This window comes from Adiantum capillus-veneris, chromosome 7 (assembly GCF_014529385.1).
Source record: "Adiantum capillus-veneris isolate H3 chromosome 7, ASM1452938v2, whole genome shotgun sequence".
Classification (NCBI taxonomy): Eukaryota; Viridiplantae; Streptophyta; class Polypodiopsida; order Polypodiales; family Pteridaceae; genus Adiantum; species Adiantum capillus-veneris.
In genome coordinates this window covers 162685811-162710571 of record NC_140937.1, presented here as the reverse complement: position 1 = coordinate 162710571, position 24761 = coordinate 162685811, and the positions used below count along the sequence as shown (strand labels likewise).

Below are 24761 nucleotides of genomic sequence, written 5' to 3'. Positions count from 1 at the left end.
GAATTTGGAAACTTTTGCTCATATCACCCCATTTGGTTTACGAACCGGAACTGATAATATCAGGGATTATGCGGGATTATACATGAAGGATCCTGTTCTAACATTTTTTTCGGTTTTATGTTCACCATCCCTAGGGGGTATGCCTCCACCATGTGGTTTTTTTGGTAAACTCTATCTCTTTTGGCATGGAGAGAAAGCTACTTTGTACTCATTAGTTTCGGTGTCATTTCCATCTATTACTATCTAAAAATAATTAAATCAATGTTCACCGGGAAGAGTGGGAGGAGCGATACACCCCTAAATTCTAGACAAAATTCATTAGTTTCTCTATCAATTTCGATTTCAAAAAATTCTCTTGAAATAGCTATGATCATTCGTGCGCTAGCATCAACCCTATCGGGTATATTCATAGATCTTATTATCGAGATCACACGGAAAACCTTCTTTTAGACCCACTTCAAATTATAGTACAAAACCTCCTTTTCTTTCTTTTCTCTCTTTCTTTTTTTCCCCCCTCAAATGAATTAAAAGCTGGTTCGGCTATCCCAACAAGTTCGTCTGTGCAATTTACGAAATAGTTCTATCTTCTTCGGTGATTGGTCCTGGCAATCTCATATCTGGTCTTCTTGCACCGAGAATCACTTGCTAGGAAAATGATCCCTCTTCTATTCCGGAGAAGATAGAAGTATTTCCATGCACTGCACAGTTGGAGTTGCGCAATAACAACCCACGTCGTTACATCCAGCCGAGTATTTAGCCGAACGGGGAAGACCTCCCCTTTTTTTGTCTATTCATATGGCATCATTTTCTCAATATTGGTGAAAAGACTTGCCTGTGAAACAAGCGTGGGCTTGTTGGGTCATGAGAAAAAGAGGCCTCTGTACGAGGAAGGAATCAAACATTGAGAGATGATTGATTGCGGGCGGGACTAGATTTGAACCCTTGGCCATAGTCAGTATGAACTGGAACCTTACCACTACCCGGGGATTCAATGAATAATTAAAAAGGTTTATGGATTTCATTTCAATCTTAGTGGAGTCTCCCACTTAGCAGTTATTAAATCCAGCAAAAAAAATATGAAAAGCCGGTTTAGGAGTTGATAGGACTAGAGAGATATTGGTACAATTGAATCGGTTCACAGAACTCCCTCATGTTCCTTTGCTTCGAAACAAGGGTAGGCACACCAGACACAAAATTGAGTGATGAGTAATACGGACGGAGGTTCGAATCCTCGCAAGGCGTTCGGAACAAAAGTCGTCTTGCATTTCTGGAATAAGTCTCCCAACCCCTTGCTTTCCACCAAGAGAAAGCAAAAAGAACCCGGGCGGGAAAGTTTCATTTGGTCAATCTCCTTGCCCCTCCGAACTAAGTGGCAACGAAACCGATCTTTGTATCGAGATGCGGGTGGGTCCTGTTGCTTTGGTGTCCCCCGAAGCTAAATCTATCAAAAGAAAAGGAAATCCTTGGGAAATTTAATATTCCCTAGTACCAATCCGTAAAAATGGAATGTAAATCTTGGGATTGTTGACTACTAAGAGTCTCTCTTATCATTCTATGGAGTTTCCATAGATAGGCAAGGTCGTAAATCCCACCTTTTCTATTTTCCCCTCTCCAAACCAAAGAAGATTTTGGGTCTTGCCCCAATGTGATACTCAAAGAATAATCTTACAGGATAGAGAAGAAGGAGGGGTAGAAAGTGGCGGCTTAGACTGATACACGGACGTGATTCGTCTCTTAAAAAAAAAAGATTCGAATGTGAATAGGATGGACCAAAAATCCTAGTATTTCCCCAAACAGGCGGGGGATGGGATTTTGAAAACCCATTCTTTCCTTGTTTCCAAAGGACTCAAAATCCTTTAAATGAGACTCATTCCTAAACCGACTGAGTATTTGGTTAGACACCCCTAACCAGATACTCGAAGTTTTCGCCATCCTTTTTCTTTTTTATAAGACATGGTTTTGTTAATTCCTTAAGCGGTAGGTAAATAAGATGCTCCATCTCCAATCGAAATGGAGCTATGTTGGATTCGGCTTATTCTCCACGCCGACTACTCCCGAGAGAAAATGCAAGGTACCAACCCAAACCCAGGCAAGATGGGAGGGAGATTTCCTTCCAGGATGAAGGGTTGCGGGTGAGGAGGGATTCGAACCCCCGACACCGTGGTTCGTAGCCACGTGCTCTAATCCCATGAACTACAGGCCCCACCTCTACTGGATGCGCTCCGGGATCCACTTGGATCGGACTAGAATTAAATTGTTTTCTCTCTCCCCCCCCCCCCCCCCCCCCCCCCATCCCACCTATCCCGTCGGGAGAGCCGCGTAAGCTGAGGACTCTCTTTCATTGGATTGTTTTTCCCTCACCGAGTCGATAAGGAGTCGAGAGATGTGCTAGATCGCTAAATGTAGTTCCGCATATCATGGAGACAAATCCCATGAGAACAAAGGGAATCCTGCTTTTTCTTTATTTCTATTTTATCCTGGCGTTGAGCTATTTTTTCGCAGGGCCCCCCCTACAGTATTGTTACCGCGGTAGAGTTTCACCGCCGCCGAGTTCGAGATGGATCAGTGTGGTTCCTCTACGCCTGGGACACCAGGATATCAGAGAGTGGAGGGGATATGCATAGATTAGGGCATAGCTCAGTAGTTCGAGTCTACGAATCTAGTCCGGAAGGACGACACGGCAGAGAGGAGAGGGGAGGGTGCACCTCTCGAACAATCTCTTTCTTGGACTGCTTCTCCGTCCATCCTTTGGATGGAGCAGCAGTACGAAATCTCATTTCAGACCCCTAAGCTAAGGGGAAGTAGTTTTGAGACTGATGCTGTCACACAATCACATAATAGGGGTGGCATTGCCTGATCGATTTGATCAAGTTCTACAGAAACAAAGTTCAAACCTCTCGGTTTGTTAGGATGCCTCAGCCGCATACATTACTGCACTTCCACTTAGCACCTATCGTAGTGAGAAACGACTCGTCTTGCCGTGACCTTACCTCGGGTTCTCGAATCAGAGACTTTTGTTGCGTTTTGCGGGGTTGTCGTTGCCTCGGCTTTTTTCGCTCCGCGCCCAAAGCCTCCCAAGGAAGTACGAGTGGGAGAGCACTCATCCTCACGTGGGCTTCCTACTTAGATGCTTTTAGCAATTATCCGCTCCGCACTTGGCTACCCAGCGTTTGCCGCGGGCACGACAACTGGTACACCAGAGGTGCGTCCTTCCCGATCCTCTCGTACTAGGGAAAGGTCCCCTCAATGCTCTAGCACCCGCACCGGATATGGACCGAACTGTCTCACGACGTTCTGAACCCAGCTCACGTACCGCTTTAATGGGCGAACAATGTTTCTAAAGATATTGGTTCGATGCAAACACTCGGTTCACATGATGTAAGTGTTCCCTCTTCTCTCTCACACTCTCTCTCACACACACACACACACACACACACACACTCACTCATTCATGCACAAATTTGCGTATGCAAATACACACATATGCACACATTCTTGCACAATTGTACTCACACACTCCCACTAGTAGGGGTACCGGCTGAAATTAATAGATTCGAAAAAGTAATGCACAATTGCTAAAACAAAATGCATAGATTGCAGTAAACGGAATCAACTCTTGCGAGCAATGCACATAAATGTTTTCTTCTACTAACTATATGAGCATAACAGGATAGATCAGTTGCTCATCATTATAAAGCATCAATGCCCAGGATGTATAAAATGGCACATAAAGGCCCATGTAGGCTACAGTGTCATTACTTGCGCACACACATCAAAAAAGGGCATAGACATTAAAGATGCCAATAGTTGCATCCATCAAGGCAACTCTCACCATTTGCATACACGAGCTTCTCACATACGACATACATGACCGTAAGAAGCAAAAATAACAAAGCAATCATTTTCCTAGTTAGTGTAGCAAAGCCAACATAGCACTTGATCAAGAGCTTGATGCTTGTAAATACTTTGTCCTTTGAAGATCACCAATAGTTCATAATTTGTAATAGCTCTTATTTATATCTCAAACACTTTATATGCCACATGTTTCTGGTGTCAAATTTATATCATGACAATGATTGAGCAACATCTCTTGGTAGTCAAAGGAAGCGAGTTCTCTCTAGTATTCTTTTTTGCCTATGGAAGCCCATAGGGTTCATTGAACACCGAAGCCGTTGGATTCTTTGGCCGAATGAATGCCACATGGCAAGGGTCTTTATAAAATAACTTTGTTGTCCCTTCAATTGTTTCTTTACACACCACCTTTTCATGGACATTATGCAAGTTTATTGTTTTCTTATAGTGATTGGATCTACCTCTTTGTACAAACAATTATAAAATTATCTTCTCATTCATTTCATTCCATTCATGTGGCTCTACTTTCCATTCATAACTTAGACTATGTGTTAGGTATGTGAGGTGGTGGTTTTGCTTCTAGGAAGTGTTTTCTTTTTTGCCACCTAAGAAAAAGTTTAGTATAAGTGGCTACTCAAAAATGTAATACATAATTTTTCTTTACTAATAGGACTCTTTATATATATATTTTCTCTAATTTAAAAAGAAAGTGGAATTTGTGTGTGTGTGTGTGTGTGTGTGTGTGTGAGAGAGAGAGAGAGAGAGAGAGAGAGAGAGAGAGATATCTTAAGACCCTCTGAACTTACTCAAGGAATGCCCAACAATAATAGATTTGTCAGACCTACTTTCGATAAATCTTTCCTCCCCCTTAGAGTTATACGAATTGGCGAGCGAGTATTTTCGAGCAACAAAAATAATCGAGCAAGTCTCTTCAGACATTCTTATTACTTAGAGCGAATTACATTATTGCAAGTGGGTTTTCCATTGTTGAAAACTAATCCCACAATCCAAATGAAATCCCATGATGACTAACCCCATGGAACCAAAATTGGAGCCAATTTCAAGTTTGCCTCCTGTCTAGCTATGTGAGCATCTACTTCATTCAATGACCCCAAGCCAATGTATGTGCTCTGGCTCTCATCACCATGAAGATCATTGACATCAAAGTCCTCTGTGATCAACCCCAACCAAGGACCTAAACATTAATGAGAAAAACATAATCAATTACTAGTTGAGAGTACCTAGCATTAGAGAGCTCTCCTTGTTGTTTGTGGGGACAAGCTAGATAAAGAAGTTTATAAGTTTTATGATTTCTTGAGCTTGAAACAATGTTATGAGAAAATCAATTTCATAAACATACAAAATTCCCTTTAGGATAATTCAAAGAGGAATTTTTTCAAAAGAATCAATAGTTTTTGCAACTTTACTCTATTTTCTAAAGTTTTCCAAGGAGATTTTTTCCTTCTTCCCTTGCCTTCAACCGGCTGTTTTGATTTTTCAATCGGCTCAAGGTAAAGAGGGCTCCCCCATATAGCCCCATTACTTTAAAGGACATAAGAATTTTAAAGGACCCAATTGCAATTAGTGTGCATGCCCCATATTCCCACCCATAGGGAGTCTACTCCATGTGAGACTATAGCAGTACACAAAATGATATTGAATAGTATGAAGAGAATGACTAGGTACTCAGGTATCAGCAGTTGTAAAGGCGGAACCTCCAAGTCAGGGATGGTTGAAAAATACCCCATAGAGAAATTGCAGCGGTAATTGCCTTCATTTTGCATGCGGATGCTTTTTCTTAAATGAAGGTATGAGGCCTGCATAAATATATGGATGAGCCCTTTAGAAACACCGTTATGGGGCTTATGGGTGAGCCCTCTAAGCTGAGGTTCACTTTTTTGGAACACTAATCTAAACCTTAGGCACATACTACTTGCTCAAAATCTCCACATATTGTTTTCCCTACATTACTTACCTTACTCTCAATGTTCGGGAAAAATCATTTTTCTAAACATACAAAATTCCTTTCCTTGAATTTGCCAAGAAGAAACTTTTAAGTGTATTTTTGGAGTTTTTATACTATTTTTCTCTATTTTGGGGCGGAACTTCTCCTTTTCCCCTTGGCCTCAACCGACAGTTTCTAAATAGAAAATGACACGATATTAGACTTTTTCTCGAACATTGCTTGTTGTTGAAAGTAAAACGCTAAGTCGACTGATGATTTAGCACAAAAACTTCTACTACGATGTTACTTGGGATGTTTTGCTGTGATACTAAGAAGGAATCAAGAAGGCTATGACTTTTTTATACCTATACTGCATGTTGCAAACACTAGAGATTTTTTACTGGAGGAAAAGTACATGGGGGTGGCAAGCCATATGAAGACGACTGTAGTGGTGAGTGAGGAAAGGGACCGCCTTTTCAACACAGATACAACAGAGCCCAGCCTTGGTGAGGTAGCTGGGAAAATAGTGCAAAGCAATATTATGCTTCTCAAGGTATTGTATGCCTTGGAGAATGCGTGCAAGCAGCCGTATATATTGGAAGACCCTAGGGGCCTCGCTTATGCTTCTCAAGCTATTGCCAGTAGGCCTTGCGTTGAGAGAGAGAGAGAGAGAGAGAGAGAGAGAGCGCAACAAGCCCCAAGATGAGAAACTGCAATAGATTCCACTTATAAATCAGTTTTCAAAATGGTGACGAGATTCTACACCGGTTTGAGGTTTAAAAAAAATATTTGACCCTCCCCTCCATGGTCTATTGCTGCAACTAGTCCGCGTCGACAGCAGAGCCGACTAGGGAGGGGACTCTGCAAAAGCGGTCAAGAGTGGACCTTGGGAGACAGCGGGTCTGAAGACAGCATGGAGTAGCCACAAGGTACTTTGTAGCGGCTAATTTGTCTCGAGTATTTTTCAATTGTAGTCATCTTTTGGTGCGGTTGTGTGAGTATAGATAGATATGTGTAGTGCTATTGCTAATATGTGAGTAGAGATGGAAAGAAACACCGAGTCATGCGACGTAGAATGCGAGTATTATAATGTCAAGCAGGTGCATGGCGTAGCCCGTTACCTGCTTCGGACCATCGCTACTGCATGCATTGAGAAGACCTATGGAGACCTCTTCAGGTCCCCTGTGTCAACCCTCGACGAATTAAAGCCAAGAAGGAGCTTATAGACTTCCTGCACACGCATGCCCCTTCGCTGCAACTCATTCTCCTTCGGATCGTGCCAAAGCCGTCCTTGATCAATTTGTCCACTACAAAACCAAGCTTCTTAGTAGAGTCTCCAGCAAGCTTGTTAGTCCGTACAAGAAGGAGGACAAAATTGAGGAGCTTGAGCTTAGTTGTGTGAGTGGGTTTTGAGTTTATGTGAATGTTTCAAATAGATGGGGTGGCGTCGACGCCCTTCGATAGTTGTAGAACATCCTTGCAAAATTAAAAGAAAATTTGACCCTCCCCTCCCTGGTCTGCTGCTGCAACCAGTCCGCGCCGGCGCGGACTGGTTGCAGCAGCAGATCAGGGAGTGCGATGGCCTTCGAATTATAATTTGTTGTTGTAGAGAGAGCGCTTGATGCTGACTCGCTAGCTTCAACTCATCCTCCAGCTTCACACGTAAAAAACTCGCCATACAACACATCCATGGACTACCCTTCTTGCGGAGTGGGTGGAGAAGGGATACCTGACGAGCCCGTGTTGTGCGCGTCGTCCATGCTATTTTACCACAATCTGCACAGCTCTCTCTCTCTCTCTCTCTCTCTCTTTCTCTCTCTCTCTCTCTCTCTCGGTTTGGACAATATGCAGCGCTGATCATATCAACACTTTTGAGCAATATGTATGAACACTAACAGCCTCCTTCATTGCGATGACAATATTTAGCAGCTTTCAGGCCTGTACACTTTGCCATATCCTGTGTAATGTGAGGAATAAATATGTTTTAAGCTGTCATGCTTGCAGCAATGGCGTAACATGCAACTTTCACGCATGTGATTCAGTCCTACTGTTGGCTTCCATTCCCTAAACAATATTCAAGGTCCTTTCATCTACAAGCTTCTGTTGGGAGAGGTAATACTGAATCAATGGCTTACTCTCATAGGCATGCAACCTCAACCGCCCGCTGCATTTGAATCATCCGCTCGCACGCTTAGCTGGGAAATGCATTCTTGCGAAGGCAGGTGCATGTTGCTTCTCGTATCCTAGTTGAGCCCAGCTAGGGTGGACTCCCCAGACTCCCCTCCCTGGTCTACTGCTGCAACCAGTCCGCGAGGGTGGACTCCCCAGACTCCCCTCCCTGGTCTACTGCTGCAACCAGTCCGGCGCGGACTGGTTGCAGCAGTAGCCGGACTGGTTGCAGCAGTAGACCAGGGAGGGGAGGGTCATATTTTCTTTTAAAACATCAAGCCGTGAGGACTGGTGGGGTCATGCGAGTATATGTGCACAATTTTTGGAAAATCGTTAAAGAAGGGAATCTGATGCGATTCGAGGTAAGGCGAAAAGTCACTAGCAAGGCAAGTCAATGCCAGGTGTCCGCGTAGGGAGTCAATGGCCGGCAAAGGGCGGCGATGGAACTGGTTGGGCCATGAGCACGTGGCTGTTGTCGTCTAGGGACGTTGGGCAGAGTATCCGCAATGTCGTCATGTAGAGCGACCAAGGGGCAGACGAGGGGAGGTTCGTCGGCTGGATATAAGGGGGGCATGGGCTGCGTTGAGAGCGTAAAGGTAGCAAGGAGGTTAGCAAGCAGCAAGCATCATGTATGTGTTCACGCTACTGTCAGTGATAGAATGGGACTGTCTAGACGGAGAAGTTGGTGGGTGCAGTTGTGGGAAAGCAGGAAGTAGCGACGATGATGTTTACATGGGTACGTATGCGAGGTCGACAGGAAGAAGCGCTTCAAGGCGAGGGTTGATGAAATCGCGTCGAGGTGCATTGTGGACGATGAGAGAGAGCAGAGTTATAGGCATGATAGGTTGAGAGAGACAGGTGGTGACGTTGAGCACTGGTGGGCTCAATTGTTGTGGCGAGATACAATGTAAGGGAGGAACAGAGGGAGGCAATGTAGGCTGGTATGGAGAGATAGACGGAAGGTGGTACAGAGAGAGATAGCAGGTCGTGGTAGGCAATAGGCAAAGAGAGAGCATAGCGAGGACCGTGGCGACGGGCAGGGTAGAAATGGACGTGTGATACCTTTGAGAAGTTTAATGGGATTGGCATATGCTAAGGAATCTGAACATCTAAATTACTTTCTTTAATTTATGCCAGTATAGGGATAGGGTCATGTGAGTAGGGGGTACCGGTAGTAAAAAAATTCCAAAAATGAGGCGAATCAAATGAGATCCCTTTGGTAGGGACTAATGGCAGGTGGCGGACACTGCAGGAGGCACAGATTGAGTAGGAGTGAATGAGCTCACGTGCATACGGCGCAGCAGGCACATGGCATGCACGTAGAGCTAGAGGGTGATGGACGCAGGAGTAGTGGACGCGCACAGATTTAGGAAGTTTTCTCTTATTAACGGGGTTACGTTGCAAGGCAAGATTACATGCTTGGTGTGCTGGTTACAGAGATTGATCATTTACGATTACCGTTCTGTCTGTCTGAGTTCGACTTCTTAATTGCCTTTTAAAGGGTGGAGGAAATCAATTCCAAGGTTATGACCCAGGGATGAGATTTGGGGGCATCTGTCGAACAAATCAATAAATGTACCAAGCTACCAATAGAGTAGGGTTAGTTCTTTTAAAAAAAAATATCAAGCAAACTAGGAAGCTGTTGTAGTAGGCGGTGCCACAGGCAGATAGAACGGCACATGGAATGGTTTGTGGCCGGAGATCATTTAATTGTGTACCTCTTGGGCAAATGATGGCGATGCGGTATGAGGTTGAGGTATTGAAGGCGAACAATAGTACAACCATCGCAACTAGGATCTTGGAGAATCCTAATTACCACATGGGATTGAATTATCTATGTTTCGAGTATGAAGAGATTGCTTGTGTCTCAAATACTCAATTTTCATAATGGTTTTAAAATCTCATTTTTTTTCGATTAGTGTTAGATTTGTGGTAGTGAAAGTAACGTGCATGGAACTATTTTTTTCTTTTACCATTGTTGCTCTTGTATCAATTTGCTCGAATTTATCTTCGCTCGATTTTTTTTGCTCGGTGATTAAAAATCCCCCCTTAGCTTCAACAGGTCATCGTGAGTCCTCACCTTGTTACTACTTGTAATGTCTTGTATATATGCCAGGATGGCCCACAAAAGGACTATCACGGCAATCATACAACACTTTCGCTCTTAGATCTCATACCACACAAGGAATATATCTCTTCCCTTTTTATTAAGAGATTCCGTCGAAACTACCAACTTGGAAAGAAAAAGAGTAAGCAGCCCACATTCGCATCCGTTCATACGCCCTCCAGCTTCTCCCGCCTCCACCAAGTTCAGCACTCAGAGCTTGCTTTGATGTCAAGGGTCTCTCTCGGTTTAGAAGGTCCACTCTCTCCTGCCTCGACCCTGTGGCCCTACCCCCCTGAGCTTGTCTCAAATGCCATGTTTCATCGCTCTGGCTGTCTTGGAAGAGGGAGAGAGTCTCTTGCCCTGCCCGGCACTTTCTGCTGCTGCGCTATCTGCGCCCAATGGCCATCCCCACTTCTTCGATGGTTTCACCCCAGCTCTGGAGAGGTATCTGCACACATAAACCACGTCAAACTGCCCTGCGCTCCATTACGCTCTCCCGAAGCCATTAGCTCCGTTGTCGATGGTGCAGCCAGGCAGAGCGCAAGAACAAAAAAATCCCTCCCTCTCTCTCTCTCTCTCTCTCTCTCTCCTCGCCATTACACCTGTCCACAAAAGCGCTCTCTCTCTCTCTCTCTCTCTCTCTCTCTCTCTCTTCCACTCTTCCACTTGGTCTCTCCACATGCCATTCAACTTTCTCTTGCCTTCAAAATCAAAGCATCTCCCAAGATTCTCGTCAAAACTAATGGTTTGAAAATTATGGGTACATACTGCGTCTATTACAACATTGTCATGGCCCTTATTATGAAGAGTTTCCATAATAAATTTTGACATTAGCTTGGCCATCTAGTTTGACGACCCCTCTAATCACTTGATTAAATGATCGGCTAGTAACATGTTGACATGTGTACAAAAATACGACACTCGTGTTTTGGTAGAAATAGCTAAATTTGGATGAGTTTTTCATCATTTTCAAGGCAAAGATTAAATAGTGGACACGGAGTACCAGGGCACTTATTATATATCCAAAAGCACAAAATCGTCTAGATCTTGAGCATACTGATGCTTGGACACTCAAAAGATGGCCATTGATGACAATATCTGATTTAGAGATGCTGTTTTCACTACTCTTCCCTTTCTCAAACGTTTGGTTTTCTTAGACTTCCTCACTATGTTTCTCTGCTCGTTGCCCTTCTCATATCATAGCTTCTTCTTGTCACAATTTTAGCATCTTAATGGCTTCTTCTCGTCGTCCTTTTCATAAAATAAATTCTTGCATTGTTCATAGTGTTAGAGAGGAGGGAGTTTGGAAACCTACGTCTTATCATGTTAATGACTGGGTAACTATGCTTCCATCTTGCCATCGATCGATAGGGAAGAGTTAAATAGTATTGTTTCTTTTGATGTATTCTCTACTTATGAATCAGTACAAATACTACTTTTCTTTCAATTACAAGTGTCCATTTAGACACCTAATGTCTACCACTAACTTCAAAAGCTGAACATTTGATTGCATTGAATGATATATTAGTGCTTATAATTTTATACCATTTGTGAGGGTTGGAGCTCCTGCTTGTGCGTGTAGGGAAGGGGGAGATCAAGAAAGAAGGGAGAAACACCACACCAGTGAAGGAGTGTGTGTGAGTTTGTTTATTTTCTTTGTATAGTGTACAAGGGTTAGGTACATGGGTTAATGGGGTTAAGGTCAACTGATCTAGTTGGGACTTGGGTGGCCACGGGGCTTTACCCAACAATCTCCCACTTAAAGTAAAATGTGGCCGTAAGTGGTGACGACTAAAGCTAGTATGTACAAACGTGAAGCACGTTAGATTCACCCGTGTACAAATCTATTTATCCTACACCCAGTAACTTGATGCAATGTATAAACCTCTCTATAGCTAGGCTCTTCATAAGAGCATCTATTGGGTTGTCATCAGTTGGGTTGTCATCGGTGTGGACCTTGACACAAGCTCCAAACGCATATCCGTCAACGCATCCCAAATGAGATGATACTTGCACCATAACCGAGAAAAATGCACTTTTGTGACTTTGGGTCTAGCTTTTTTTAAAGCTCTTTGGGTGCATGTGCATATGCCTCACATCCGAAGATGCGCAAATGATCATAATGTGGCTTCTTTTTGGGCCATAGATTCTTTGGAATATGGTAATTCAATAAGCGTACTAGGTGACCAATTGATGATATGTACTACTGTTAGTACTACCTCTGCCCAAAACCTTGATTATCCTTTCTGCAACTTCATTGTGATTAGGTGTGTAAGGTGCAATAAGTTGCCCCTTAATACCTCTCTTGCTACAAAAATCCTCGAACTCCTTGGAGACGTATTCTCCACCATTATTAGTCCTCAAGCTTTTGATTGTCTTGCCAGACTAATTTTCTACCAGTGCTAGTGGAAGACCCGATCCTTATGTCGCAAATGATAAACCCACACCTTGCTAGTGGCATCGTCTATGAAGGTCACAAAATAGCTAGCTCCCCCTAGAGACTTGGACGGCATATGACTGCAAACATCGCTATGGACTTCTAGTGGCTGCAAACACTTCCTATTCAATGGCAATGAGGTGGCCCTAGTTGTTTACCATGGATGCAATGCTCACACATAGAAAAATCAAAAGAATTGAACACATGCAAGTAACCAAAACAAGCTAGTGTTTTCATTTCCTTTTGGCTCATATGGCCTAGCTGCCTATGCCACAATGCAGTAGATGGTAGCTCACCTATGGATATACAATCCTCTTTTACACACAAAAAAACATGGAGTAACACGATTTATGCTTCTGACCCCTTGGAATCACAAGATTTCCCTTCTTGATTCACCATGAACCATTCCTAAAGATGGTCGTGTAACCCAACTCGTCAAGCTAACCAGCAAATATCAAACTCTTTGCTAACTTGGGAACATGTTTGTTGACATTTTTGACTATGAATTTTGTGCCATTATGAACGACTAGCTTGATGTGTCCAACACCATGTACCTCAAGCTCATAGGGATCACCGAGCTTCACTTTGCCACGAGTATATGCATACGTAGAGAACCATTCTATGTGAGGTGTCACGTGGAAACTGGCTCTTGAATCTATGACCCAATTCTGATCAAAACTAACATCTTATGCAATAAGGGCATCTGGACTAAAATCTGCTGTAAAGACTAGAACATGTGAGGATCTATGGACCTTAGGCACATCTCCAATCTTAAAAGACTCTATTACATTGAGCTCCTCAATTTTAAATTTTCCCTTGCCATCGTCGTCAATAATTTTGGTTGTCTTGAGACTTTTCTTGCCTCTCTGCCATGTACGATAATATTTCTTAAATGTTCTATCTTGTGTCAATGGTAACACTCAACAATGCACAAAGAACCTCTAGATTTGCTTTGAGAATTTCCACGATCCTTGCTTATGAGTGTGACCTCTTTGACCTTTCATACAGGCAACATATGCATCACCTTGCTTTGCAGACTCCATAGACTTCCTATGTATCTTTTCATCACTGAGTAGATTGGAAACTACAACATCGCAGGACAACTTCCCCTTAAGTACAAAGTTGCTAATCCCTGTAAAAAATATGTCCCATGAAGAGGGTAACGAGCATAATAATAAGATGGACCACACTTCATCGTCAAATTCTAGTCCCTATGATGTTAATTGAATGAAAATTACATTGAATGTATTCAAGTGATTGGAAAATGTGTTACCTTCCTTCATGCGAAGCTTGAAAAGATTCTTCATCAAGTACATTTTGTTACTTGCGCTTTTGCTCTCATATGTACTGCACCCGGGGGATTCACTATGTGGTTCCCTATGGTATCATGTGAGTGTAAGGAAGAGCGGTTTTTAATAGGGGTACCATAAGCATATACAATAGGGGTAAACCCCACTTATTTTTTATATCTACTGTAGTGTGTGTGTGTGTGTGTTTGGGGGGGGGGGGGGGGGGGGGGGGGGGGGGGCAATCTTGGCACCCCACGCATCAAAAAATTGCCTTTATCCTTTTTGAGCTCAAAAGAAACATCATTAGAGAGTTCACTTTCAAGGTTCATCTCTATTGGCAACTTGTCCTTCTCTAGATTAAGAGAAGAAGGATATCCCTCCCCTTTCTTGATGACATGCTTTCTCTACATTTCTTACAATTCTAGATCATTGCTCCTTGAAAAGAAATCTAAAACAAACCCCCCCCCCTTCCCCTTAAAGTACCCTTTTCGCCCCCCCCATAGATGCCGGATCAACTTAGCCCGTTCCATCAATAAAAACCTCATCACATGGCTATCCATTAATCTCGAACTTTCACATCTTCCCAAACCGGTAATTTGTTCGTTGAACTTACCCAACCTTGGCAAACTCCTTTCAATGGACAACCTCCATCCTTTCTTTTTTCAACGACAATGGTAACCAGGCATCCTCCTTGACTTTGGCCGGATGAGGTATTAACCATACTTCCATGGACACCCCTTTTCCTATACCCATTTTTTGTAATAAAAGGCCTAGAGGCTCTCCTTGTGTTGGAGTAGTCCTATCTTATTTTTTCATTAGTTCCCCTTTACCCACTTTTTTCCTCGGTCTTTATGGAAGGGTACATCCTTGATTGTATCAAATTCCTCTCTTAAAAGACACCACCACCCCCCGTTTAGATTGTATAAAATTCTCCCTCCCACCCTTTTTGGGAATGGAAACTCATTCACTATTTAAACCCTATCCCTTCCTTCTGTATGGTTTATACCACTGATGAGCTATTAAGCAAAATACATTCGGTATAAATTTTTGGCTACATCTCTCTCTCTCTCTCTCTCTCTCTCTCTTTCCAAACAACATAGACACATTTTTTTACCATATTTTTTAGAAAGACAAGCTCGCTTAGATATTTTTTCTTAAACAACAAGATTTGTAGGGTTTTTGGTTATACCCATAGATGTACAACATAGCACTAGTCACTATTACTTTCACTTTTTTGACGATTACTCTCCCGAATTTTTCACTCTCCTTTAGCAACCATACCTTTACCACTTTTGGCTACAATGTTTCTTCTTAGTTCTTATTTTAGACTGGGTGAACACTCCCTAATCCCTTTTAATGTTTAGACTATATTGTTGGACCTTTTGTCAAAGGTTGGTGGGTGGGAGTCTTGGAGATATGATGCGTTGTGAGGTTCTTCTACGGCTTCCTACGACTCTCTTGCTGGTCCATCCTCTCATAGCCTCGGCGTTGCCATAGCCACCCTTTACACATGTTCAATGAGGGCCTTGGCTTCTTGAATGTCCCAGCTATTCACATCGGCACCTTTTTTTGCTCTTGCTCCTTGTTGCTCGCTCACTTGCAATCCTTCATGCACTTTGTTTCGCCAATAGCACTAAAAGAGGCAGCCAATCTCCTTATGAAAGCATGCAAAATTGGCTATGGTACCAAAGTGAATGCTTTTAGTGCCATAGCTCTTGTCTTTTGTGCAGGTCACCTCCAACTCTCCCTCCTCATAAGAGTTGTTTCCCACAATTCACCCCGCCCACATATGCATATGCAAAGGTTCTCCTCCCCAGAAATTGAGCGTGCTCTGTACCAATGAAAGGAGAAGGGGAACCCTACGTGCTTATTCTCTACCCAAACACTCACTATTATAGAGTCCATAAGCTGTCTTTAGGAAACCTCTATTCTTAGCAAGCTTAGCTAGCCAGGCCCCCCCTTGGTCCCACCCTTGTCCTGACATTTCCCTTGACACGAAATGATACCTCTCAACCAAAACTTTGTTCAAGATTGAAAGAGATATTTAATTGTCCAATTGCTAGGGAGAGGGAAAAAATGGTGGGATGAAGGGCTCCTGTCTCATAATTTACCCTTTCCAAGGCAATTGATTTACCATTTGGCATTAGTGTTCGCTTGTGATTTGATATAGGAAAGTTACACCATAAATTGGATGTTGTGGGCTCTTGCTGACAAAGTTCATAGACTATTCACATATGAGCACACTTAATTCACTCATGAACACATAGCTCAAAATGTCTAGCGAGTCCAGATTTAGTCCACACAGGCATCACATACACTCACAAAATTTGCAATGCACATGAACATTCAGTTCACCCATGAAACACTTTTCATAATGTTTGTTGAGTTCACATTCACTTGACATGCAACTCAGAATAGCCGCAATAATAGCCACGACGTGCACATTTTACTCCTAGATCACAAACCCAATTCGACCACTAAGAATCAAGATTACCCCTTTGTGGCCTTGGCGCCTCTTAAAGTGGACCATTGATCCCTTATGGGTGGGATTGTGTTATCTATGGGACTCTTTCCCATTGCCCACACATGGACACATGCCATGTGTGACCCATGTGTCAGTGCCGTAGTTTGAAAACCATTGCCGCCAATGCAACTCGCTTAAACTCTCGCCTATGAAAGTACAAGCTTGCTAGTTATGGCGTCTGTCAAAGCCCCCAAAAGCCAAGAAGACCTCTGCTTATTTCTCTTTTTGCAAGGAACACAGAGAGCTAACCAAAGCTTTTCCTATAGATGTTGGGCAATGTTTCTTGGTCCCTGCCCTCACCAAATCCTTCAACAAGCCATGGTGATCTTTGTATGATGAAGAGAAGCAGAGATATAAGGACCCCTCTTCTCCCTTCGTCTCAGGTGTGGCTCCCCCTCTACCTTCTGGTAGTGGTGGGCTTGAGGCTCAAGCTTCCAAGCAGACCATGCTTGCATGAAGAAATCCCGTGTTAGGGGAAGTCCTAATAGAAATGGAGACAATAAGTGTGCAACACCAAGCTTCTCTTCACAGATGGAGGTGATTGAGCTTGCAAATGCTGAGGTTGAGGAACAATGCATGGCAACATATGAAGCTGAATATGCCCACGACATTGAGAAAGATTAAGGTAATGGATTGGTAGAGAGTGGGGGACTGGCCTTCCCTCTTGCCAAAGTGAAACAAATTCTTAAGCTAGACAAGGGTACTCATGTGGTTGCAACCAAAGCAAGCAGTTTGATAGTGCATGATTCACAACTATTCCTCGAGCATCTAGTGATGGCTGTCCATGTCCCTGTGCTTAAGAAAAAGCACAAAAGGATGTGAATTAAGGATGTAAAGAATGCTGTCATAAGTGAAACACGCATTGATGAATTCCTTGCAGAGGCCCTCAATGATGTGCTACATTAGGGTAAGGAGGACTACTCAGATACTAGTGATGGTGCAGATGTTGCCCCTGATGAGGATGTGAAATTTGATCAAAGGGCATTCCAATAAGAAGTCAAATCCAACAAAGAAGCCGTTACCTGCTCCACCAGTCGGAACAAGAAAGATAGCAGATTTCTTCTCGGCTTCAAACCAGAGCAAGGTTGGCAATTTAAATGCAAAATGAATTTCTCTTTGTGTAGCATGTGGGATAATTTCTATTTGCTGCCTGGAATCTTTTGGTTTATAAGGATGCAATGACACATTTAGAGGTTGAATTGTAACTTGTTTAGCATTGGTGGACATTGCTTTACTACAATTAATTTGTTGTATTTGGGAATGTGCCTATTGGATTAGAAACTTTGTTTCCAAAGTTCCTCGTTTCTTGTTTTCCATTTGCCATTTGTTTGGGGAGTTTCAAATGTTTTATACACAATATACCTATATAAAACCATTTTGAAACCGTTCTAGTGAAACGGACAAGCCGTTTTTGTCTCTGATGGCCTTGTCAATCTTGTTCCTGTTCAAGGTGACTATGGTTGATATAAAGACATTGGATGATGCATTTTTTCTAACTCTTTATAATTATTATATAATGTTTATATGTTGCTTTTCTGGAAGTTTTATGTCAAACGCTCCTATGTTGCTTTTTCGAAGTTCTATGACAATGTTGGAAATGTTAGTCAGGCATGTCAAGATTTGACATTTTCTCGGTGCTCTTTAGGTGTAATCACTTTCATTTTGTGTGATCTATGCATAGGATTTCTTGTAAGTAGAAGTCTTGGATTGTAAAGTAGACGTTGTTTTGCTGGTATAGAAGGCTCCAAAACAAAGTTGATCTATAAGCTCGTGACATTGGCCATGCGTAAGTCTAAAGGAGGCCATTGGGAGTAGGATATGTGGACACTTGGATGTGTCTATGACCTTTTAGCATATGTGATGATGATGTAGAAAACATTTTGCATGTCCTCATAAGCTATTATATTCAATGCAATTGGATAGACATTAGCTGTCTTTTCATGTATCTTAGTCACATAACTTTGGCCTTGTTGCGGGCCATGTGGGAAACTCCAAAAGAGGGAAGGGGCCAAGTCTGCATTATCGATCATCGATGCCTATCCCACCCTCACGCGCACAAACTCTCTCTCTCTCTCTCTCTCTTTGTGTCTTTTGCATCCTCGTCTTTTTTTATCTCTCTTGTCAAATAGTAAATGCTAGAAGCAAGAAGCATGAGCTTGTCAATACTTTTGATTTGCAAGGCACACCAAAAGATTAAAAGAAAGAAGAGAGCAGATTCTAGAGGCAGGTTCAGAGAAGATCCCGTTGGCAAAAGAGGTACAAAAGCTTTTCCCCCACCTAATTGTTCACATAATGTAACAACAACACGTGAATGCAAATCTCACAAAAAGCTTTTTGCTAAGCAACGATGATGCAATGGTGAAATGCATGGCATGATTAGTGATTCATGCTGTAAAAGCAAGTAGTTGAAGATTACCAGAAGGAGGGGAGAGGATCGCCCAATTTTTGGTGGCTTTGGAAGCGTCCTCGTTCTTCTTGCCCCGATGGAGAGCAACCAACAAGAAAGCATGCACCTTTCCCCTCTTTGTTTCCACCTGTCTAAACCCAGTCTCTTTGTGGAACGATGCTCAATTTCCTTGGCAAGACACTCAAAATAGTGAGGAAAAAAGGGTTTATCTATTTCATCTTCCAAGTTTAGAGGTTCCATACTTATCCCACAAGGATTTAGCATTAGCTTTACCCACTATGGTGAAATACACATATTCAACTAAGTGTAAGCAAATAATGGACCTTGGTTTTGCATCTAGAATCTTCCACTACGATTCTGTATAGCCATCTCCCTCTGCATGCTCAAGGATTGGCTCTAATTTACCTTTTTGGATGAACACACCCTAGGTTTGCTGTTTCCGCATAGAGAAATTCGTGCCATGGAACTTTCTAATATTCTAAATGTCTTTCTCAACAAAAGATGCCATTATCGCAAGAGTTGAACACTATGGGAAGAATTCCAAATGTTATGGTGACAAAACCTGGCAAGATTTTGATAGAACCTCCTTTGTAAACAAGGAAAAAATCTCAAGCCAATACAATGCTCAAAGCATCATAAAATGCATAGATAGACTTGTGAAAAAAATCGGTAGTCTCCTTTGTAAGGGGAGTGAAAACTCAACCCAAATGATGCATGAAATGCTTAAAATCAATTGAAAAGAGTAAATGTGGGCATAAACCCCGGGGAGGTCACCTAATAGAAATGTAACCTATCAGGTGAGTTCAACAGAAGGGTATTTAAAGTTCTTGAAACTTATAGAAATATATATACGTAAGGGCATTATTTTTTCAAATTTTAAAAAAATATATAGATTTTAAAAGAAAAGGGTACATTATATTCCTAAAAAAATTCACAGATAAGGGGTTTTACAAACATGTCTTGAACGCACGTGATATGGTAGTTTTACACATAGTGAACCCCCCGAGGCATAAACTATCAATTGTTACTAATAAACGATTGAAATACATGGCATCAAGCAAAAAATCTCATCAGAGATACATAACATATGGTGAGGATATCAAAGCGGGGAACTCAAGCAGCTTGTATTACCAAAGGTATCTCAACATTTGAGATTACCCTAGCTCAATAAAACCTCACGCAGGATCCCCAAAAGGCTAAGTAGACACAAAAAACTAGCCACAATCTCAAAAAGCATTCTTTTAGTCTGAGTCTTAGAAACCTTAGAGACTGTCAAAAATGCCAAAAAATGGCTCCACACAATGTACAATGGACAATATCCGCAACTCAACATATATGAGTAAAAACTACGCATGCACAGGTGCTAGAAACTAATGCAAACAATAGAAAAAATTTGTGTGGGGACACGTGCTCTCAAAAGAGCTCATGAGAGCACTAAGTGTGCTAAAAAAATACTCATCTGTCAATGCATAGCAATCCACATAGAAATGCAATAAGTGGATCAATAACAAAAAATTGCTTGCTTATCTTATATGTAAGATCCTTTATAATCATCCTAAATAACATTAATATGATCAAGCAATAGGAGAAAAACCATCAACACAATATAGAGCAAAGCGAATTCATTGTTCATGCCTCAACCCAACATAAATAATTGTATCAGATATCTCCACATCAGCATTAACTAGCATCCTTGTATCATCATGAAAAATATCCACAAAGATACTCATTTCTTCCCATGTTTGAGAAATATCCACAATTATTTGACCATTGACATTTAAAAAAATTTATAGATTTGATTATCTGAACTATTGAATTTGGTTGGAGGGATGTGTATCTTATGATAGCTGCTCCCTCTCTTTGTCTTTCATATTCTCTCTTTGAGTTTGCATGGCTTTCCTTGTGGGTTAAAGATGGGTAACATCTTCTATCAGACCATTTGACTTCTTTGGAGATCTAGTAGGAGGTGGTATATCTAAAATCTGAAACGCCTTCACAGCCTCAATTGGAATGGGCTCCAAAAACTTGTCAAATTTGTACCTCATCCTACTAACAAGCACAAATCTTTGGTCATCAAAGTCACCCTATGAGCAAATGCAGCAACAACGTAGCTATCATTCATAAAATCACTGAGGAAGTCTTCAACTACCTCTTGCATGCGACGTAGCACTTGGGATTGACACCTTATAGACTCAAACACAATGGTGTTCATTCTCTTGCACAATGATTCGAAAATCTGCTTGGCCAACCTCATGAAAGGCAATTTTTGAATGAGAAGGCATGTAACTTCTGATCCTTTTTTATTTCTCTTAAGGATTTCAATTGATTGTTTATCCTCCTCTTGACATTGATCTTGACACTATTGGATTGGGGCTTCACAAAACTTTGTTGAAATTTTTTGACATTCAAATCCTTTAGTTTGGGGTTTGAGTGAACCTCTCTTGTTGTCTGTTTTGTTCTTGTTATTTGAGATCAATAATGTCAAATAAGGTTCATGTTTTCTTGCACAAAAATAAACATTGGAATACATGAAGTGAAATGACAAGCCTTGAGGTTGCTTCATGCAAGCATGAGACATGACAAAAGATCTCGTGATAAGAGATGTGCGATGAAAAGTAGTGACGATTTAAGGGATGAAGAATTGAACATGAAACATTGATGGATTGGAAAGGAATAAAACAATGAAACATATGCAAAGATAACGGGGAAGGATAAGAAACACAAGAATAAGGGTGGCAAAAATTTAACAGAGTGAGGTTTAGAGATGAAACAAGACCAAGCCTAATTTAGTTATAATTTTCTTGTGCAATTGCCTTCATGGAGGCGATATAGAGATGGCCAATAAATGTATGCTCTACCAATCATAAGCACAAAAAATAGAATTAAAAAAAACCAAATACAGGTAGATAGAAGCTATATGTTTTGAGTCCTACTCATCAAAAAGATCTTATAGGTCTCTTGAGATTGATCCTTTGATAATAAAAGAAGGTATCAGATTGGAACATGTAAGGATGGTCTTGGGTTCAAGTCTTGTTAGATAGATCTATGAGGACTCTTGGGATAAGCCATAGATCTCTCTCTCTCTCTCTCTCTCTCTCTCTCTCTCTCTCTCTCTCTCTCTCTCTCTCTCTCTCTCTCTCTCTCTCTCTCTCTTTCCCTCTTCCCGGCTCTCAGGTTTCAAGTGAATGTCATATCCATAATGATATTTACAAACTTTCCAAAGACATTAAAAAGACCTTTGAAAGGGCCGAGAATTTCAATTTCATTTTTTAAAGATAGTTATCTGAGGAGTCAGGACTCTCTCTCTCTCTTTGTCCAAAACTTTCTCACTCACTTTCTAGATCTCTAAATAAATGTGAATGCTATCTCTTTCTCTCTTGCTTAACCAAGCTCTATGTGAGCCATCGTCTTTGCCTTTCTTGTAGTGGATCCTTCAACACTATATCAATTAGCTAAGTAACCGACTAAACACTTTTGTTGAACTTTCTCTCTCTCTCTCTCTCTCTCTCTCTCTCTCTCTCTCTCTCTCTCTCTCTCCTCTCTATAAAACAAACATTCCCATTCACATGTTGGGGGCACAAGCAAGCTCAAGGAGCACATCAAGAAGCTCGCCAAAATGCAGCATAAGACACCAAAATGCAGCCCAAATTGCACCAAAGTGTGGTGCGGATTTTACCAAAAACATTGAGAACCATCAAAAGCTCGCCACAACCATGGGGAGAGACCTTCCTCCTCTTTGCCTGCACAAAGTGAGAGACATAGGTTTGAGATTGTCACTTTGTGTTCTCTCTCTTTATACCCATAATTTTTACTTAGTGTATAAATATTAAATCATTTTGATAAATACTTAAGGTCTATTCATTTATGTGGAGATTGGTCCTCACCCCTACCCACCCTTTGACATCACCTTACTCCAATAGCCCTTGACTCTTATACTTCAACCCCTTGCTAACATTTTGCAAGTGGTTTGTCGCCAATCCGTGAATGCTAGGGGGGGATGGGACTAGAGAGAGATTTTGGAGGGGGCTTTTGAGGAAGCTTTTTGTAATACTCCCACAAGAGTAGTGCAGAGGCAATGCAAAAGCTCTCGACGCTGTGCTAGGGGGGGAGAGATTTTAAGAGGGAGTTTTTTTTTTTGGTTTTTGGAACTTTAAATCCAACATGTTCTTCAGAATAACTTACAACAAGAAGATAAATGCCACCTTATTAGACGATGATGTTCGACAAACAGAAGAACATTTCTTATTCAACATCTATCAAATTCATATGTGCACCATGGAATATGATTAAAATAATTTAATTAAAATTAAATTTCATGTTGCAAGGCAACAATTGAACACTTGCAGCATAACCTCATTTGTCAACTACAAGCCATCCTATTGTACCATGACATTCATCTAGCAGAACATTGTTTACTCATCATATATGATCCACTACCCCCATAAATTACACCATGTACATATCGGACTAACAACAAGACAGAAGTCTTCTCCACAAATCATGAATTTCCATAGAAAGAATTACAATATTAAGTCAGCAGTTACAGTTCGTGCCATACAAAATCGTATGCATACCATGAAATCTGAAAAGAATAATTGTATGAAAATATTTCTATGTCGTACGATGGCAGTTGAACACACACGTCATATCCTCATTTGTCTCCATTAAAAAAAAGCCTTGCATTATTTTACCCCAACAAAGTGCCTTCTCTAGTGAGGATAGCGCATGTGCCACCACTTGAGCCAACAATCCATTTGTGACAAGTTACAGTCAGACAATTTTCTAGAAGCCCACCAAGTGCGAATAGTACTCTACAAGCTTGTTGCATCCTCCTCGTCTCTTGTACAATGCCATAATTCACACATACGCTTGTGCTCATCCTGAAATTTTTTATGCACGTATTGCATGGTATGAACGTGCAAGCTTTGCTCCCAATGGAACAAGCAGGACCATTCTCTTCTTTTCATAACATTGTTAGGTCCTCCATTGAGCACAATTCTAATAGCTTTCCAATTTGCACCAGTTTCATCTTCCATGAACCCCCTAAAATCAGCTGGTTGGTGTTCATTGTCTAGCGGCACAGAATTTAACATTTCTCGAAACATGATCTGTGCGCATGTGCCTTCTTCCCTCATTTGTGCAGGTTGCAATTGTTTTTATTTCTTGAATCCTGCAAATTTTGAACATTATTGATTGCTACAAATGAGCTCCAGAAACTTAAGGCACCATGCAAGTAGGCCTTATGCAGGATCGTAGACATGTGCTGCCATTGTTGTCCATCCCACAACTCTACGCATATGATCGAAGAAAATCTAGCTTTTTTTGCAAGTCTCCACATCTGTCTTGCCGCATTCTATTAACAAGCTCAACACCAGAACTCGAGCCATTGATCGAGATTTTGAATACATGACATTGTTTGTTATGGTCTATGGATTGACCCAAAAAAAGAATACTGTGGAAAAACCTGTAGCTGCAACTATTTTTTAGCCATAGCAACTGAGACTCGACACCAATACCAATCCGTGAGGTAGTTACTTCTTTCATCCAGTGTTTAAATCCGAGTTTCATAAAAAAAACATTTAGATCAGCCTCCATATAGGACCAATTTTGTTTGGTAGCCAAATAAATAAGTCAATACCTTTGCGTATGAATCAATGGCCGCATCTCGTCTAGTATAGAGAGCATCTCATTGCTATTTAGCTCATGTCCATTTTCTTGAACCACCACCCCCATTACCATCTGCTTTGCTAGATTCCTCTACAAATGCCTTGGTCCAGCCCCACATGTGTTTCAGACACCACACGCGACACTAGTTCTCTTGTGCTTTGTATTGCTGATTGCAAAACTCCCTTTGCAAAGGGGTGATTATGCCTTTCAATGTGGATGAACAACCGGGTCCAATTGTATTCAACAAGCATGTAGTATACAGTGAAAGGACAATCAACAGAATTGGACTATTATCATAGTGGAAGCAACAAAGTGTTCCATTTTTGGTGCTCAACATACCAATTGATGCTGTTGATGTTAGCAA

General features: G+C 41.6%; 1 pseudogene; it reads left to right on the top strand.

Moving 5' to 3' along the window:
- Positions 1 to 6212: 6212 nt before the first annotated feature.
- Positions 6213 to 17431, top strand: LOC147454967 (uncharacterized; annotated as a pseudogene).
- Positions 17432 to 24761: the final 7330 nt, after the last annotated feature.